The following is a 19,746-nucleotide window of genomic DNA, read 5'->3' on the forward strand; positions in this document are numbered from 1 at the left end:
TGGAGTACTTGGTCGACTGGATGACGATTCTAAAGAAAAATCAACGGCGGTAATATTTGCTAAATGTCTTGATCTAGTTACAGGTGGTGAACGTACAAAAGGTGGTGAACGTCTTGCTCGGTGCATTCACTGAATATCCTATTAGTTTTTTTTAAAAAGGAAAGAAAAATTATATAAGTTATCCAATTAATAGACTTTTCTGATTTTGCCCACGTTTCGAATAGCCAAAAGATGCAGCAGAGGGGCATGATTCGTTTGGTCTCAATATAATTGAGGACTGTTTGGCTCCAATAACCCGGTCCACGTACAAATCCAACTATTACTACGAACCAGAAAATTTTGATGTCTATCAATTTAACCACTTAAAATAAATTTTCGTAATTTTAAGAAATTTAGATAAGAAGTAGAATAAAAATCTATGTCCTAAAAACTAGAATAGCGAGAAATAAGAAAGAAAAAGAGCGCGTCGAAAAAGATCGAAAAAGAGAAGGGGTGAAAAATAAAAGGCGTCGAAAAATAAGAAAAAGAAAAAAAAATGACTTGTAAAACTTAAAAACACTCGACTAACCTAACCTTATTACCACAACTAACTTAAAATTATAATCGCAAATTGAGATTATTAATTGGAATGATAATTGATACATAGGTAAAAGTTGTCTAAAAATATTAAAGCTTACAGGAAAAACTAAATCCCAAATGGCAATAACTTAAAAAGAAACTAAAACTTAAAAAGGCGTCGCAAAATTCTAAAGTACCTAAATCTTAGTCTAAAGAAAAAGCACTTAAGAGATTTTACGGCAAAGCCTAAAAATCTAGAAGTAAAAATAACTATGGCAAAAACTAAGTTTAAAACTAAATACTAGCGAAGAATACAAATATTACGCTAAAACAATTAAAAAGAGACAAAATATAAACATATACTTAAAAACACTCGACTAACCTAACCTTATGTTCCATGTTGGAAAACTAATCATCGAAAACAGTTTTACTAGTTGTGCTTGCACCCTAAAAAGGTTATTCAAACCAATATAATCTTCCTCTTGGTCTATTTCAATGTCACTATCTTCATCGATCAAGTCCCTATCAATACTTTTATCTTTATCATTTAATTCATTTATATTTTTCAAAGAATCAAAAGGGATGCCAGTAGTTTGTATCCCACTCGTTTAAGCCCTCTGCACAATTGAATCAGCCTTTCCACTATTATCATTGCTCTCAGTCGGTTCCTTATTACTTTTATTTGTAGTCCTCTCTTTGTTTACTGCTCTATAAACAAATTTCTTCTTCTTTCCTACCTGAAACCCATCCCCTTTTTTGCTATTGTCTCCTTTAGAACCTCCTTTGTTTTATTTCCTGTTCACTTCTTTAAACCCATCATCCGTAGCAATAACTACATTTGTAATAGGGATAGTTTTAGGGCATTGTGCATCTTTATGTTCGAACACATTACACCCTTCACATCTAGGTGGTCGCTATTCATATTTTATTCTTACTTCATCTTTTGTTGCCCCACTACCATCCATCGAAGGCGTAGCACCCACTAGAGACTCCTTTAACTCAACGTTAGCATACACTTCAATTTGTGCATGTGCGTAGTTTGGCCTACCCCATGACTCCATAAACATAGTGCTAGTGTATGAATCCAACATTAATGGCTTCCCAATCTTGGATGTTATTAAACTCAATCCATCATCCGTATATTCGGCTAACAAAACATCATGAATCTTAACGCATATAGGCACTTTGGTCAAATCTTCTTTGTTAGCGAGATACTAGAAGACCACTTATTAAAATTATTGGAACCGGATGAATAATCCATGGGACATTTTCTAACACACCATTCATACCTTGTTCTAAAGAAAATTTAAAGAAAAATAACCCTTTCGAGTTCATCATAATCTTTTCAATACCATATTTTCTTTAAACATTAAGCACGTAATTTTGAACGACGGGGTAAGCAATGCGTTTCCCGAGAAAATACCCGTATAAAGTGTGATTATACCTAGCTGATGCAGCTTCTACTAAAGCTACTAGAATGACCACATCAACCCTTTCTTCAACCTCGCCCTCTTGCTCTACAAATCTGAAATTCAGTTTTTGTTTAGATGACGCACCTACGAACATCTCTTTAAAAGTTGGTTTAGGTACATCTTTCATAGTTTTAACCACAACAGGAGCCTTCTCCACATGCCCTTGATATTATGCGAGGTGTATATAAAATAGCTTTTAAATTTTAGCAGGAATACTATTAAATACAATACAATTTTATACAAGATATTTATTTATTTATAGAATGGATATACTTAAACCTTGCTACAACACTTATAGGCAGTGTACCTAATCGTACAGTAGTGTAGTTTTTAGTAAGTCCGGTTCGTTCCACAGGGAATCTTTTTCACAAAGCTTAACTTATAGGCAGTGTAGTTTTTAGTTTAAATTTATAAAAATACAAATATTTATATAAGTAATATTATTATTATAAAGGGGGGTTTTTACCGTTTAATGACCGGTTTGTCGATTTTAAAACTTTAGTCGCAGTTAAAACCAAATGTAAAATAATAAATAAATACAAGACTTAATTTAAAGCGTAAAGTAAATAACGATAATGAAATTGCGAATAATAAAAGTGCGATAAAATAAACTTGCGATAATTAAAAAGTACGATAATTAAAAGTGCAATTAAATATAATAACAATAAATAAAAGTGCTATAATTAGAAGTGCAATTAAATATAAAATAAAGGAAATTAAATATGAAATAAAAGAATTATGCTTATTTAAACTTCCGTAATCATGATGTTTGACGTGTTGATTTTAGTTTTATGCCCATGGGTTAATTGTCCTTTGTCCTGGATTATTTAATATGTCCATACGGATTTTGTCCATAATAGTCCATCAGTCATAAATATAAAGAGCGAAAGCCTTCGTCAAATTATTCTTATTCCCGAAGTCAAATATTCCAACTAATTGGGGATTCGAATTGTAACAAGGTTTTAATACTTTGTTTAATGAATACACCAGGTTATCGACTGCGTGTAAACCAAGATTTTACTACTTTGTTAACAATTACACCAATTACCCTTGAATGTAATTCACCCCTGTTTCAACAAGTCTATTAACTATTAATCCAGTTCCGTATCCGGTAAAATGAATAATTATTGGTATTTATAGATATCCCGCCCACCGTACCCAGTCAAGCGTATGTGGTTATATATAAATACGTCGAATTATAAGTTTGTATATTAAATTAACAAGGTATTGTTTAGTTAATATAAAACCCATTAATAGCCCATAGTCTAATTTCCATAAGTGTCGTTCTTTTATCCAAACCCCAATTATGGTACAAAGCTCAATTACCCAATTTTAGTAATTAGCCCAACATCATGATTACTTCGGTATTAAATAAGCATAATAATAACTTAGCTACGAGACATTAAATTAAAAAGGTTGAACATAACTTACAATGATTAAAAATAGCGTAGCGTTACACGGACAGAATTTCGACTTACACCCTTACAACATTCGCTAACATACCCTTATTATTAGGATTAAAATTAAAATTAAAATTAAAATATAAATTATAAATATAAATATTACGTATATAGATAGAGAGATTGATGGATATTGGATGAAAAATTGATCAGAATTCGTTGGGCTTTATAGGGAGTTTCAGTTTTTGGGGCTCCGCGACACGCGGCCCATTCCTTCTTCAAACTCCGCGAGTCGCGGAGTTTGTAATTACAGCTCACTCCATTTTGGCTCTTTGTTTACCGACGGTTTATTATATAAATATAATATATATATAATTTATATAATTAATTATATATTATATTATATTTATATACATAGTTAACTTGTAATTTTTAGTCCGTTGCGTCGAGCGTTGAGAGTTGACTCTGGTCCCGGTTCCGGATTTTCGAACGTCCTTGCGTACAATTTAATATCTTGTACTTTGCGTTTTGAATCTTGTACTCTTGTAATTTCGAGACGTTTCTTATCAATAATTGGAACCTCTTTGATTGTCTTTTGTACTTTTGAGCTTTTTGGTCGTTTGCGTCTTCAATTCGTCGAATCTGTCTTTTATCTTCACCTTTTATTATTTAAACGAATATCACTTGTAATAGAACAATTGCAACTAAAAGCTTGTCTTTCTTGAGGAATAATGCTATGAAATATATGTTCGTTTTTAGCATTATCAGCCCTCTTACATGTTTAGAAGATAAAGAAGGAAACTCTTCACGATCAAATTGATTCGTGTTTGCATTAAGATTAGGTTTACCTCGATCATCCGATGAGTCCTCTCTAGATGAATCGTCATGAACACTGATCTTATTGGACTCGTTCTCCCCACTTTGTTTACTCACATCTTCACCTATATTGGTAGCTGATACGTTATTGCTACCCTCATCTTGACCGCTATCATCTTCAAACCCTATTTTCTGATTACGCAACACATGTGGTACCGTCTGAACTTCTTTTTTCTTGTTTCCACCCAAATTCTTACCTATGAAATCTTTTTCGTTGTTTACGAGCTTTTGTTTCTAATTAATCGACGTTACGTTGCAGGAAAACTGTTAATAATCAACGAAAAATGAAGGAGAAATACGATACAACATGCGCCATTTATATCCAGAGTTACAGAGAGTTTTAGGGTTTTTAAACTTGTAGCTGTAATTAGGTAAAAAGATCAAAACAGTAGAAAACTTGGTTAACACGTTGAAACTACAATGCTTGTTTTCTCTCGATACAGAATCTTGTTATCGTACAAAAGGTAGACACCTTCTTCCGATAGATTCTTTAGCCACATTGGATTCAAAACTCTGATTGTCTCATGATCATTCTTGTCATCCTTTCCTAATACTATGACCGCTTCTTCAGATCGTTCATTGTAGTATCACCACTTACACCTCTTATGAAAATCCCGTGACATTGCAACTTTCTTCATAGTACTCAAAGGTTCATATTTGACGATCTTCAAAGGTTTTTGGGTGATAGGATTCTTCTTCTTCTTGTGGTAATACACCTCTGGATATTGCAGTGTAAAGAGATCCCGTTTGGTTCAGAGCTCTTATGCAGTCTCTTTTTAGAAGAATCTAGATAATCCTCAATTTATGATAGTATAACATCTTGAGTGTGGCAATTTGCATCAGCTCATAGTGCAGTGTCTTGAATACAAGAGGATGCTTGAAATGATCAACACCTCTTTCTTTCTTAACTGCATAGATGCTGAATTCGTAGATGTATGCCCAGGCCATAATCTCCCTTGTGAAGTTCTCGAATCCTTTATCTCGTAGTAACTCTTGAACTTTGGATCGACTTTCGACTTCTCAAAATTCTTTCTTATAGATATCGATCCATTTATATATGTTTTATTTTGAGATATCTACCTCACTTTGCTCGGTTTATGATTATCTTGGAGCTTATTTTATGTGCTATTGAGCTAAATGGTGAATTAAGGGCTAAGGAGTAGATTTGGTGTAAAATTGATCAAATCTTGGGCAAAATTGGCTAAGGAAATGGAAAAGTACAGAATCAGCATCAAAAGCGTCGCTCCTCATTCAAGAGCGCCACTCCTGTGAACCAAAAGCGCCGCACCAACTGAAAAAGCGACATTCTCATGCACATTTCAGCTCCATTTTCCTCCAGTGAGCAGAAGCGCCGTTCCTACAGTGAAAAGTGTCGCTCCTATTCAGCCAAAAGCGTCGTCCCTGTTTAGAGCTAAAAGCGGCATTCCTGATCAAAAGTGCCGCTCCTCATTAAAGCCAAAAGTGCCACTCCTGTCCAAAAGCGGCGCTCCTGTCGCTGTTTCAGCCCAGATTTTCAGCACTATAAAAGGAACAAGATTAGGTCATTTTTCATATGCATCTTTAGAGAGCAGCTGCTTAAGGTCCGAATATCACGTACAAAACCCTAATTTCATCATCCATTGGTGTTTAAGGGTGGATTCAAGGAAGCTAGCTCAAGATTCATCATTGTTTAGCTTTGTTCTTCATCTTCTTTACATTTTGGGTTGTAATCTTCATTTTACTTTTCATATTTTGCATTGATTACTTGTAATAACTTGAAGATGATGATGATTTACATTTCTATGCTTATTATTAGTTTAATTTAGCTATGATTGGCTAAATCTCTTGTGTTTGCTTATCTATGAATCTCTAATGCTAGTGTTTTCCCCAATTGAGTATTGTTGTTTGAATGAATTACATGATCATGTGTTGTTAAGTTAGCTAAAGATCCATTGCTATGAGTTTGTTTTAGGCTTGACTTTGATTACATATGTTGTATAGCTCTCTTAGTGATTTGAGAAGTGAATCAATATGTGCTTCAACACATTGGGTGATCTAGACAACTAGCTTAGGAATTGCAAGTGATTGTGTTCTTGATCTAGATTGGTTTTCAATTGGCCTGTAGTCAACATAGTAATGCCGATTATCTTAAGTGATTTTGATAGTTGGTGGTTTTAAGTGATTTCAACCCAAGCTCAATCTCAATGACCAAATCATGCTTAACTCGATCTTAGGATATAAAGCTTATGTGAATTCATGGAGTATCATTTGATTTTATGTTTAGTAGTGATGCTAAATATTTAATAGTTCAACAACTAATGAGATAGAAAAATAGGAAAAATGGGGCAAGCCAAGCATAGAGAGGATTAAATAAGTGAACACGTCTTAGTTAATTTGTTTTAAGTCTTAATACTTCACTACTTGTTTCTTGTTGCTAGTTAATTGATAAATTTAGGTTTGTTTAATTGTGCAAGTTTTAGTTGTTAGTTGATATCAAACAAATCCTAGGACAATTGATAGTTTCAAATATCCGACTTACACCGTTTCCCTTGGGACGAACTTGATAAGAATACTTACATTAAAGTGCTATAATAACCGGGTTCTAAGTGCTCGTTAGTTGTGTGTGCTTGATTGTAGTGTTTGAATCAAATATAAATTTAGAGGGTAAAAGATGTATATCACACGAACGCATCACACTTTCTTGGCGCCGCTGCCGGGGATGCGGTTAGCCTAGTTGGTTATTTGGTTTAAACTTTTAATTGTTCGATCCTTTCGTAGGGAAGTTACTTTTCGCTTTTTATATTATTATTTTCGTTTGGAAAACCGCTTATGTTTGTGTTGTGATTGAAGGATAGGTACCTTTGGTGTATGAAAATAAGGTCTCACAAGGATCAAGAGTTCACACATCCATTCTCCGATTCGGAAAGACACGTGCATGGGGTTTATAATCGTAGAGAAGAAAGGGTATCAAGAAAGAATTTTGAAGCTTTGCCATTTTGTTTAAAAGAGATGGATCCAAACGGTAATCCGATTCACGATGAAGAGGGTAATCCTAATGGTCCTCCGGTTAATCAAGAATTATTGAATGATCCAAACGACACACCAATGTGGAACGCTAGATTAGTTGCACCAACAATGATAGCACCGGCTATTACAAAACCACCAATTGAAGTGGAGAATTGGAAGTTCAAGGGTAATTTTTTCACGTTGATCAAGGATACATACTTTCATGGGTTGATAGATGAGAATCCGTTCATACATATTCAACACTTTAATGATCTTTGTGATATTTACAAAACCAAAAACGTCACCGATGACGCTTTTAAGCTAAGGGCATTCCCCTTCACACTTCAAGGAGACGCAAAAGCTTGGATGCGAAGTTTACCATCCGATTCCATAAGGTCTTTTCAAGAATTAACAAACGAGTTTATCAATCATTTCTTTCCACTGTCAAAAGTAGAGTGACTTAGAATGAAGATTAATGGGTTCACACAACGGGGTGATGAGAGTTTGTATGATGCATGGGTTTGATTCAAGAAGCTACTAAGAGCTTGCCCACCGCATGGTTTGACGAAGAAGGAGTATATCAACACATTCTATCGGGGTTGTAATACTTTTACGAAGCAATATCTTGATTCTTCATCCGGTGGGGTATTTATGTACAAATCACCAAATGCGGCCGAAATTATGTTAGAAGACATCTCGGTCAACACGTATGAACGGGCGCCTTCACCGCGAGATTTGACAAGGAAAAGTGTAGTACAAGTCGAGAGTGATAATGGGCAAGTGACGCTTGCAAGCTTGAACAATCAATTTCAAACATTTGGGAAAGAATTGAAGAAGATTCAACAAACGGTAGTTGCAATGCAAGTAGGTTGTCAACGATGCGAGGGTCCACATCTCACGAAGAATTGTCCTCAAATTACTCAATGCAATCATGTTGATCTAGATGATATTCCCATGAATTCAGATGCTCATGTGAACTACGTGAGTAATCAAAACTACCAACGGGGAGGAACATCTAACCAAAGCTACTACAATCCTAATAAAAAACAAGTATCATTCAACAATCAAACCAATACACCACCTGGATTCACAAACTAAAATCGAAATCAAGGCTACAACAACTATAACCAAAATCGAAACATAATTTCCTATACCAAAACCAACAACCTTATAACAACCAACCATACAACAATAAGCCAATTCAAATTATCAAAACAACCAAGGTTATAGTCAATCACAAAATAACCAAGGTTACAATCAGCAGCCTCAACAAAACAATCAACAATCCTAACCTTCGAAGATCTTAGAAGAAATCATGCAAAACTACATCAAGAAGGTAGAATTAACCGAAGCTTTTCTAATGAAAGAGAATGAATTCATAAAGCAACAAATCCAAAATCAACAAGCCTCATTCCAAAACCTTGAGAGTGTCGTTGGACGACTTTCAAATCAAGTTGCCGAAAGACCACAAGGAACTATACCTTCAAACACTCAAGTTAACCCGATTAACAATTACAACAATAATCAACACAATCAAAACCAACAACACAACAACTCAAGAGTGATTCATATCGAAAGTACCAACCAAAACCCTAATAACCCAAACCAAAATGAAAATGTCAATGCCATAACCACTCGAAGCGGTTTAACCACTCAAGGTATCGAAGATCCTCAACCACAACTCTTTATAACCCATGAACCACTACCAAGTTTATTGAAGAGGATACCGGGGTTAGTAAGGAAAAGGGTAAAGAAAAGGTCAACTCAATCGAGGGTACGGGTAATGATGAATCGGGTAAGAAAAAGGGTGATGACTCTTCAAAGATTACGAGACCGGTGCCATATCAAAAAGCTTTAAAGAAGGAAAAGTTGGCGGCTCAGTACAAAAAGTTTCAAGAAATGATGAAAAACGTCTCGGTTAACTTACCTATCACCGATGTGCTTAAAGGAATGTCGAATTACAGTCGGTTCATCAAGGAGCTAATATCTCAAAGGGGTAAATACCATGACGAAACATCTTTCTTTATCGAAGAGGAGTGCAACAAGATTCTTGCATCAAGCCCAAGGATTCCTAAGAAGTTAGGAGATCCGGGAAAATTTGTTTTCCCTTGTAAGTTTTGGTGAATCGGAAGTCTTCAATGCACTAGCCGACTTGGATGCAAGCATTAACCTAATGCCCCATTTAATTTACGAGAGGCTTGGTCTTGGACCTCTTAAACCAACTTGAATTAGGATAAGATTGGCCAACCATTCATTTGATACCGCTATTGGCATCGCCGATGACATCTTGGTTAGCATTGACACCTTGGTATTCCCGGTCGATTTTGTTATCATAGAGATGAAGTAGGATCTTCAAGTCCCCCTCATCTTAGGTAGACCATATTTGGCGACCGCCGACACCATCATCTTAGTACAACGTAACCAACTTAATATTGGAGTTGGTGAAGAGCTTATGGCCATCAATATTCGGGAAGCTATGAAGCAACCGAGTAACACTGATGATGATGAGTGCTATGCCTTTGACCATATTGACCTTTATGTGCATGATGAACTTGAAAAACTTTTAAAGGTTGATACTTCGGAGTTCGACCAAACTTGTGATAATGAGATTGTGGATTTAGAGGCTGATTTTAAGGAATTAATGAATGTTAATGTTAATGATTTTGAATGTAAAGATGAGACCATTCGGGAAGAGTCATTTGAGTCTATCCCTCATGAAGATAGATTCTGAATCAAGTCTTCATGGGAGGAGCCTCCAACTCTAGAGCTTAAAGAACTCCCCGAACATCTTGAATATGTATATCTTAAGGAAGAAAACCAACTTCCGGTGATTATTTCTTCGAAACTCACCCAAGACTAAAAGACCTGACTTGTCTCATTACTTAAGTCTCACCATAAGGCCATAGCATGGAAGACCACGGATATCCTGGGGATCAATCCATCATATTGCACGTACAAAATCCTCATGGAGGAGAACTACAAACCGGTTGTCCAACGGCAACGAAGACTTAACCCAAACATGAAAGAGGTTGTCAAAAAGGAAGTGATCAAACTTTTGGACGCAGGGCTTATTTATCCAATATCCGACTCGCCATGGGTGAGTCCCGTCCAAGTGGTGCCCAAAAAGGGTGGGACCACGGTGATCTTAAACGACCAAAATGAGCTTGTCCCAACCCGAACCATCACGGGATGGTGCGTATGCATTGACTATAGACATTTAAATGACACAACACGAAAAAACCATTTTCCACTCCCTTACATCGATCAAATGATCGAACGTTTGAGCGGGAGAGAATTCTATTGCTTTCTTGACGGGTTTTCGGGATACTTTCAAATCCCAATAGACCCCGAGGATCAATAAAAGAAGACCTTTACATGTCCCTATGGTACATTTGCGTATCGAAGGATGCCTTTTGGGCTATGCAATGCCCCGGGGACATTCCAACGATGTATGCTTGCTATTTTCTCAGACATGGTTGAGGATACTATGGAGGTTTTCATGGATGATTTTTCGGTATTCGGAGATTCATTCGACCATTGTCTTAAAAATCTTGATAAAATGTTAATACGTTGTGAAAATGCAAATTTGGTTCTTAATTGGGAAAAATGTCACTTAATGGTTAACGAGGTGATAGTTTTGGGACATAAAATTTCTAAGGCGGGAATTGAGGTTGACAAGGCTAAAATTAGTGTGATAAATGACTTACCTAGACCATCGGATGTAAAAGCAATCCGAAGTTTTCTTAGGCATGCAGGGTTTTATAGACGATTCATAAAAGATTTTTCAAAAATCGCCCGCTCTATGACCAAATTGTTAGAAAAGGACCAACCTTTCTTGTTTGATGATGAATGCATCGAGGCATTCAATTTGTTGAAGGAAAAGTTAGTTAACCCACTATTCTTATCTCTCCTGATTGGGACAAAGACTTTGAGTTGATGTGGGATGCGAGCGATTACGCACTAGGTGCGGTTCTTGGTCAAAGAGTTGACCAACACTTTAGGCCGATTTACTATGCAAGAAAAACCCTAAATGGGGACCAACTGAACTACACCACTACCGAGAAAGAGCTTCTTGCAGTAGTATTCGCTTTTGATAAGTTTCTATCTTATCTTGTACTTTCAAAGACAACCATCTACACGGATCACACCGCGCTAAAGTACCTTTTTCAAAAGCAAGATGCAAAGCATCGTTTGATTCGTTGAGTGCTACTTTTTCAAGAGTTTGATATAGAAATAAAGGATAAAAAGGGAGCCAAAAATGTGGCGACCGATCATTTGTCAAGGTTAGACAATCCGGCACTCCAACCTTTAGATGAGACCAAAATTCGGGACACATTACCGGATGAACATTTAATGAGAATTGACCTAGTTGATGAAATCCCATGGTTTGCCGACTATGCAAACTACTTAGCGTCAAATGTTTTACGAAAAGGTTTGTCCTACCAACAAAAGAAAAAGTTTTTCAACGATTTACGATATTATTTTTGGGATGACCCACACTTGTTCCGCATTGGGACGGATCAAGTGATTAGGAGATGAGTTTATGGGCAAGAGGCCTGCGATATTTTAAGACGTTGTCATAGTGGGCCAACGAGAGGCCACTTTGGTCTGAATCACACCGCGAAAAAGGTGTTCGATTCGGGGTTTTATTGGCCCACTATCTTCAAGGATGCACACGATTTAGTTTAGCGATGTGATTCATGCCAAAGGTCAGGATCCATCTCCAAGAGGGATGAGATGCCTCAAACCGGCATTCAAATATGCGAGGTGTTTGCCGTATGGGGTTTAGATTTCATGGGACCATTCCCGAACTCGAATAAGTGTGTTTATATTTTGGTGGCGGTAGATTATGTCTTGAAATGGGCCGAGGCTAAAGCCTTGCCAACAAATGATGCGAGAGAAGTTGTTAAGTTTTTAAAAGGGTTGTTTGCTAGGTTTGGTGTGCCAAAAGCATTGATTTCGGATCGAGGGACACATTTTGCTAATAGTCTTATGGAGGGAGTCATAGAAAAATATGGTGTAAACCATTGTTTTTTGACCCCTTACCATCCCCAAACTAGCGGTCAAGTTGAGAATACTAATCGGGCCTTAAAAAGGATTTTGGAGAAGACAGTTAGTAATAACCGTAAGATTTGTTCAACCAAACTAGATGAAGCATTGTGGGCATTTTGAACCACTTACAAGACACCCATAGGAACTACACCTTTTCGTCTAGTGTATGAGAAGGCACGTCATATTCCGGTTGAGGTTGAACACAAGGCATTTTGGGCAATTAAGGAGATAAACCTAGACCTAGAAAGAGCTAAGGAAAAACGGGTGACACAATTGCATGAATTAGAGGAGCTTAGGTTAGAGGCATATGATAACTCTTTAGTATACAAAGAGAAAACTAAGCGTTGGCACGATGCCCGGCTCAAAGGTCCCAAAGAATTTAATCCCAACGATAAGGTCTTAGTTTATAACTCCCGCTTTAAGTTCTCACCCGGTAAGTTGAAATCTAGATGGACGGGTCCGTACATTGTTAAGAAAGCTTATCCTACAGGTTATGTGGAGTTATATGGGAATGGGAACACTTTCAAGGTTAATGGTCATATATTGAAGTTTTATAGAGATGACATCAATGCTATTGAGCTTGATGACATCAAGCTCTACCCGAAATGACACCTTTGCGCTAAAACGGGTCAAGTGATAGACCCGTGATCAAAACAATCACGCTTGTGTATATTTGTTCATTTAGGATTGTATTTCATATAGACTTGTATGACATTATGTTTCTATAGGTTGCATTCGCATATATTTGCATTTCATGCATTTGGGTAAACTGGAAAACGTCAAAAATAGCTTTTGAATGAGTTGAAATGAATTTTGAAACTGCAAAACTGCTTCAGGTGCAAAAGCGGCGCTTTTGTCCTTGGACGGCGCTTCTGGTCTTCTAAGAGCGACGCTTCTACTTCAATAGCGACGCTTTAACCAGTGATTTAGGATCAAAATGGACAGTAGCCAAAAGTGGTGCTTTTGTTTTCTCAAAAGCGGCGCTTTGATTCGAAAGCGGCGCTTTTGATGCTGCAGGAACGATGCTCCTAGTTCAGGTGCGGCGCTCCTGTACTTGAGCTGTCAACTTTTAAATACGACTCAAACACTTCATTTTCTCCACCCACTTCATTTATTCTCTCATATTGCTACCAAATCACAGCTACTTTGGCCCCCTGCATCAAATTGACATCTTTTGTGGAGATTTCTTGAATTTTTAATCATCATCTAACATGAGTAAAGTAAGATTCATGCTTCATCATCACTTTTCTTCAATTAATTGCATGTTTCTTGCTATGTTCTTGTTTCTTCTTATTTCTAGATCTATAAGAAATTGATGATGAATCCTTGTTATTATCATGATTCCTAACATGATTTGCTTGCTTGATTTTGAAAATTTACACTTTGAATTTTTAGGGTTCTTCCTAATTTGGGGGTTTTTTCAAAGATGATATTTAATTGAGAATGTAATGATGCAATTGGTCTTTTATGCTTCTATGTTATGTCTAGATAAAAAAGAAACCAACTTTCATGATTGTATGTGATTAACTTGAATTTAAGATTCTTAATTCTTTGACTTTTGACTAAGTTTGACCAATTGGGGTGTATTTGCAATTGAACCTTACTTGTTAATTATTATGCTTGTTGATTTGGCTAATTGCTATACTAAAATACATGCTCCTAGTTTTAAGCTTGATTTGACTTTTGACATTGACTAGAGTTAACTTTTTGCAATTAGGCCATGTTACTTATGATTGAATGTTGTGAAGCCTTATCCTGAATTTAAATGTAGGGGGCACATTCCCCCACCATTGTTTGTATGCGATATATTTGATGGTTGCTAATGTCATGAAAACATTTTTGGCACGTATTGTTTGTTGAGTCTATTGCAGGGAACTACTTCAAAAGGAGAGGTAAGTTTTACATCCACCGATGTTCATGAGTGGTTGTAAGTGATTTTAATGGATGAAACAACTCAAGATTAAGTGATTAGTAGGCTTCACATACCAGTGTGCCTAGCAAGGTACATCTATTGGACTGAGATCGAATTGGCGGGGTTAGGTCATCAAATTCGGGAAACATTCACGGTTGAGCAGGATAATCAAGTTATGCGCCCATGAGAGATGCTCCTTTACATGAAGGAGAGTGTTTATCCATTGCTAACCCATGAGTTCTTAGCAATTCTTAGGGTTGATTTCAAGGTCGCCTCTCCATGGATCCGCAACTACCTCAGGTTCAGGCTAGGGGGTGCAAAATGGCAAATGAGCATGGCCCAATTCATAGCATGCCTAGGTCTCTACACATATTCTGATCCAGATTCAACCTTTTCATACTTGGCAAAATTTGAAACCTACAACCCAAATGAGTTTGATCCCAAGCAATCATGGAGTGAATTTAGTCATGTCAAACCAATCCCCGATAATCTGGTCCCAAGTGTGCTAAAAAGCCCCATACTTAGGTGCATCCAAAGGTTCATCGCTCACTCGGTCTTCCACCGAACGGTGGATGTTGATAAGATGACAATGTTTGATATTTGGTTGATTCATGCTATCCACAAGAAGAAGCACATTCACATTCCCAACCTTATCGCAAGTTATCTAATTGACGCAAGTGGTGAGAAGTCGGGATTCCCAAGTGTTGGTGGCCATTACGTGACCCGCATCGCAAAGTTCTTAAAGGTGAATTTCAATTAATCGGAGGAGGTACCCATGCTGTGGTTGGGCTATCATGAGTGCATTGGGAGGGGCGTGTAGATGTCAAGCTGACACTCAACGGGAATTTGGTAATAAATTTTCATCATGGTTTGTGAACAATTTATCTTTTGAATTGGCATGTAACTTAACTAAAATTTGGTGCTTGTGTGTGTGAAACTTTGAATGGTCGATTCGGTGTGAGGTAGTAGACTTATATTGCTACTCTCACACATGAACATCTTTATGATTGTAATAATTTGACATGGGCGTGTGTTGGATATTCTTGTGGTTGTTTGTATGTTCGTGCTTGTTGTGGTTCTTAGTGACAGGATACACTTTATTGATGATTGATCCAAGCCTGGCATTAAGTTCAGGCGTCAAGCTCATCGACTTGCATTCCATTGGTGATTAAGTTTCTCGAATGGTAACAACAAAGATCGTTTGATCTTCGCCGGTTTTTACTTTCTTCCCTCTCATCTTTTCTATTTCAAAATGTCCCTCATTTTCACTTATTCTACCGCTTTAATGCAATGAGGGCATTTCATACGCTAAATGTAGGGGGGAGAGTTAAAATTTCGGGCCATTTTGAAGCTATTTCGAGTAAACGTATCACATGCATTATAAAGTTCAAAGCTCGCGTTGTCGAACAATTTTTGGAACAAGTTTTTAACCATTACATTAATTCATATCATAAACACCTAAAATGGTTAAAACTTGTAAAAAATTTCAAATTTTTTGGGGGAAAAGTAAAGTCTTTTCCAAGTTTTTCAAACTTAAGGAAGTAAAGTCTTCCCGGTTTCAAAAAATTCGGTGGTTAAAGTCCACCCTCTTATGTTTCAAAATAAACTTGAATGATTAATTCACTTGGTGTAGGAGACTTTCTAATCTACACTATTTTACATTTAGCTATGCTAAGTGCCGTGGGAAGAGGAGCCTTGAGCTTCACAAAGTGATATCCTTTTTAGGATCATTGGCTTCATGCTAGTGTTGCTAGACAACACAACCCATAGCTAAAAGCTATGGCACCCTTGCGCATGCAATTAACAGAAAGGTAGTAACTACTTCATACCTTTTCTTAAAATAAGCATAAAAGCTTGTTATGTGGGAAGTAGATAAGCATCATCTCATTTAGGAAGTAAAGTCTTCCAAAATTGGAAGTAAAGTCTTTCAAGTTATGTTTGTTCCAAGCTTGGGAGTAAAGCCTCCCAAGTCAAGCTCGATTATTTGAAATGAAGTTAACGTCTTCCTAGTGCTTCAAAAATTTGGAATTGGCGGACTCTCTTATTTAGCCACGTGGGGACCTAATTCCACGAACTTTCGTCAATGCTTTCGCCCTACTATGAGAGAAACCATAGAGTTGTGATAGAAAGCTTGATGAGTGCCGATTACCCCGTGCTCGGGTAACCAAATAAAGGTGGGATACCTAGTCCCTTACCTTTGGCACACCCACCTTAACCCTATACTTGGAATTGACGGTTATCAATTGGAATTAACGACATATATTTGGAATTGACGATCATTCTTGGAATTGATGAAAATAGGTGTTTTGGGCGCATGGAGGTGGAAGAGGGATAGCCATTGCGGGTTGATGAGGTGAGCATTCTTTTTGGAAGCGTATTCTTTACATGATGCATTTCATGATTAGTGGTGATGTGTGCAATTTTCATGGCCCTTATTCATTTCGGGGTGCATTTTACATATTTTGAGTACACTTTGAGTTTGTTCTAGTAGGCTTATATTTGATATGATCAATTTGTTTGATGAGTTTATGGCTATCCCGTGAATCCTGCATATTTGGTCAAGGTTAATGAGCTCAAGTTCGAGTTTATAATGATTTGATACTTTATGATTGGTGTTTGATGACCTTCTCGTAGATGAATTTGACTTTAACCGGGGGCATGATTGGTTCGTGTAGACTTAGGCTTGAATTATGTTTATGTTAGTGTTTGAGGATTGAAGATTTGAAGATATTATTTGGAGCTTGAGTTAAGCTTGTGTTAGTAGAAGAAGAGGATGATTGTGCTTAGTCCTAGCAAGTGCAAGTTTTTGAAGAACACTATAGCCACCTAGTGCATATTCATGAAAGGTATCATTTTGAGCTTAACCTACTTGTGCTTTGACATTGTTCACTTATTTGTTCTCTATCTTCAAAGCTTGTTTCGTCAATTGTTTGTTTGAGGACAAGCAAAGATTCAAATGTAGGGGGTTTGATATCGCTCCATTTATATATTGTTTATCTCGCGATATCCACCTCACTTTGCTTGTTTATAACTATCTTGGAGCCTATTTTATGTGCTATTGAGCTAAATGGTAAATTAAGGGCTAAGGAGTGGATTTGGTGTAAAATTGACCAAATCTTGGGCAAAATTGGCTAAGGAATGGAAAAGTGCAGAATCAACATCAAAAGCGTCGCTCCTCATTCAAGAGCGCCGCTCCTGTGAATCAAAAGCGCCGCACCAACTGAAAAAGCGACGTTCTCATGCACATTTCAGCTCCATTTTCCTCCAGTGAGTAGAAGTGTCGTTCCTACAGTGAAAAGCGTCGCTCCTATTCAGCCAAAAGCGTCGCTCCTCAACAAAAGCGTCGTCCCTGTTTAGAGCTAAAAGCGGCATTCCTGATTAAAAGCGTCGCTCCTCATTAAAGCCAAAAGCACCGCTCCTGTCCAAAAGCGGCGCTCATGTCGCTGTTTCAGCCCATATTTTCAGCACTATAAAAGGAACGAGATTAGGTCATTTTTCATATGCATCTTTAGAGAGCAGCTGCTTAAGGTCCGAATTTCACATACAAAACCCTAATTTCATCATCCATTGGTGTTTAAGGGTGGATTCAAGGAAGCTAGCTCAAGATTCATCATTGTTTAGCTTAGATCTTCATCTTCTTTACATTTTGGGTTGTAATCTTCACTTTACTTTTCATATTTTGCATTGATTACTTGTAATAACTTGAAGATGATGATGATTTACATTTCTATGCTTATTATTAGTTTAATTTAGCTATGATTGGCTAAATCTCTTGTGTTTTCTTATCTATGAATCTCTAATGCTAGTGTTTGCCCCAAATCAATTGATTATTGTTGTTTTAATGAATTACATGATCATGTGTTGTTAAGTTAGCTAAAGATCCATTGCTATGAGTTTGTTTTAGGCTTGACTTTGATTACATATGTTGTGTAGCTCTCTTAGTGATTTGAGAAGTGAATCAATATGTGCTTCAACACCTTGGGTGATCTAGACAACTAGCTTAGGAATTACAAGTGATTGTGTTCTTGATCTAGATTGGTTTTCAATTGGCCTCTAGTCAACATAGTAATGCCGATTATCTTAAGTGATTTCGATATTTGGGGGTTTTAAGTGATTTTAACCCAAGCTCAATCTCAATGACCAAATCATGCTTAACTCGATCTTAGGATATAAAGCTTATGTGAATTCGTGGAGTATCATTTGATTTGAGGTTTAGTATTGATGCTAAATATTTAATAGTTCAACAACTAATGAGATAGCAAAATAGGCGAAATGGGGCAAGCCAAGCATAGAGAGGATTAGATAAGTGAACACGTCTTAGTTAATTTGTTTTAAGTTTAATAATTCACTACTTGTTTCTTGTTGCTAGTTAATTGATAAATTTAGGTTTGTTTAATTGTGCAAGTTTTAGTTGTTAGTTGATATCAATCGAAACCCCCCCCCCCCCACACACACACACACACAAATCAAACAAATCCTAGGACAATTGATAGTTTCAAATATCCGACTTACTCCGTTTTCCTTGGGAAGAACTTGATAAGAATACTTACATTAAAGTGCTATAATAACCGAGTTCTAAGTGCTCGTTAGTTGTGTGTGCTTGATTGTAGTGTTTGAATCAAATATAAATTTAGAGGGTAAAAGATGTATATCACACGAACGCATCACTTATCCTAACATGCGCCAACAATTCCTGGCATATTTCCTCAAGGTCTTCCTCATTCACAGTTGAGCTTTCACCTTTTTCAGCTCGAGCTAAATCCTTTTCGAAAACCTTATATTTATAAGTTCGAAAACCTTCAATTATATTATTTTTAGCTATTCTTCCATAGTTTTAAAACATCACATCTTATAGTAGAATGACTTACACTGTAATATCGTGGTTGTAGTTGATTCCAAATTACAAACCTTGTAAAATCTTCCCGAATGGCTTCAGGATTATATATAAAAACCAAACCATCCCGAACAAGTGTAGGTTGTGTCGGGTCTTGTTCGGTTCTTTACTACTCCGACCAAGATGTTTTCTTAACGAAATGTTACTCGAAATACCTAGGAACTTACCATATTGTGTACAACGAGCTCTTTCTTGATAATCAATCATTATACACAATTCGAATTTAGACCAAACGTCTCCTCATCGGCTCGTATTCTTAATGTGGTGAACATCGTTGTTGGTGTAATGTCGTGAAGATGTTCCAACGGAAGCGAAAGCTTGTAAATTATCCATTAGGATTAGTAAGTAGAGTTTATAGAGTAATTATAGTGTAACTAGAGAGTAATTAGAGAGTTTAGAGAGATATCTGAGAGTGTTTGTTGGTGTGTTTTCAACCAAACTAGTACCATCTATTTATACTACACTTGCGGGGGGTAAAATGGTCGAAACACACTAAAATCAAATAAAAAACGTTCAAAAACATGAAAAACAACTATTTTTTGTATATTCGAACATATCCAAAAATCCGGATCGGATTTGGTTTTTTTATCCGGATAA

The 19,746-nt window shown here is 36.8% G+C and overlaps 1 non-coding gene across 1 annotated transcript; it reads right to left on the reverse strand.

The window, feature by feature from the left end:
* Positions 1-7,747: 7,747 nt before the first annotated feature.
* LOC139873843 (small nucleolar RNA R71) lies at positions 7,748-7,854 on the reverse strand. The gene has a single exon (XR_011767557.1). It is a non-coding gene; the product is annotated as a small nucleolar RNA R71 (small nucleolar RNA).
* Between the last annotated feature and the right edge of the window lie 11,892 nt (positions 7,855-19,746).

This window comes from Rutidosis leptorrhynchoides, chromosome 10, assembly GCF_046630445.1.
Source record: "Rutidosis leptorrhynchoides isolate AG116_Rl617_1_P2 chromosome 10, CSIRO_AGI_Rlap_v1, whole genome shotgun sequence".
Lineage (NCBI taxonomy): Eukaryota > Viridiplantae > Streptophyta > Magnoliopsida > Asterales > Asteraceae > Rutidosis > Rutidosis leptorrhynchoides.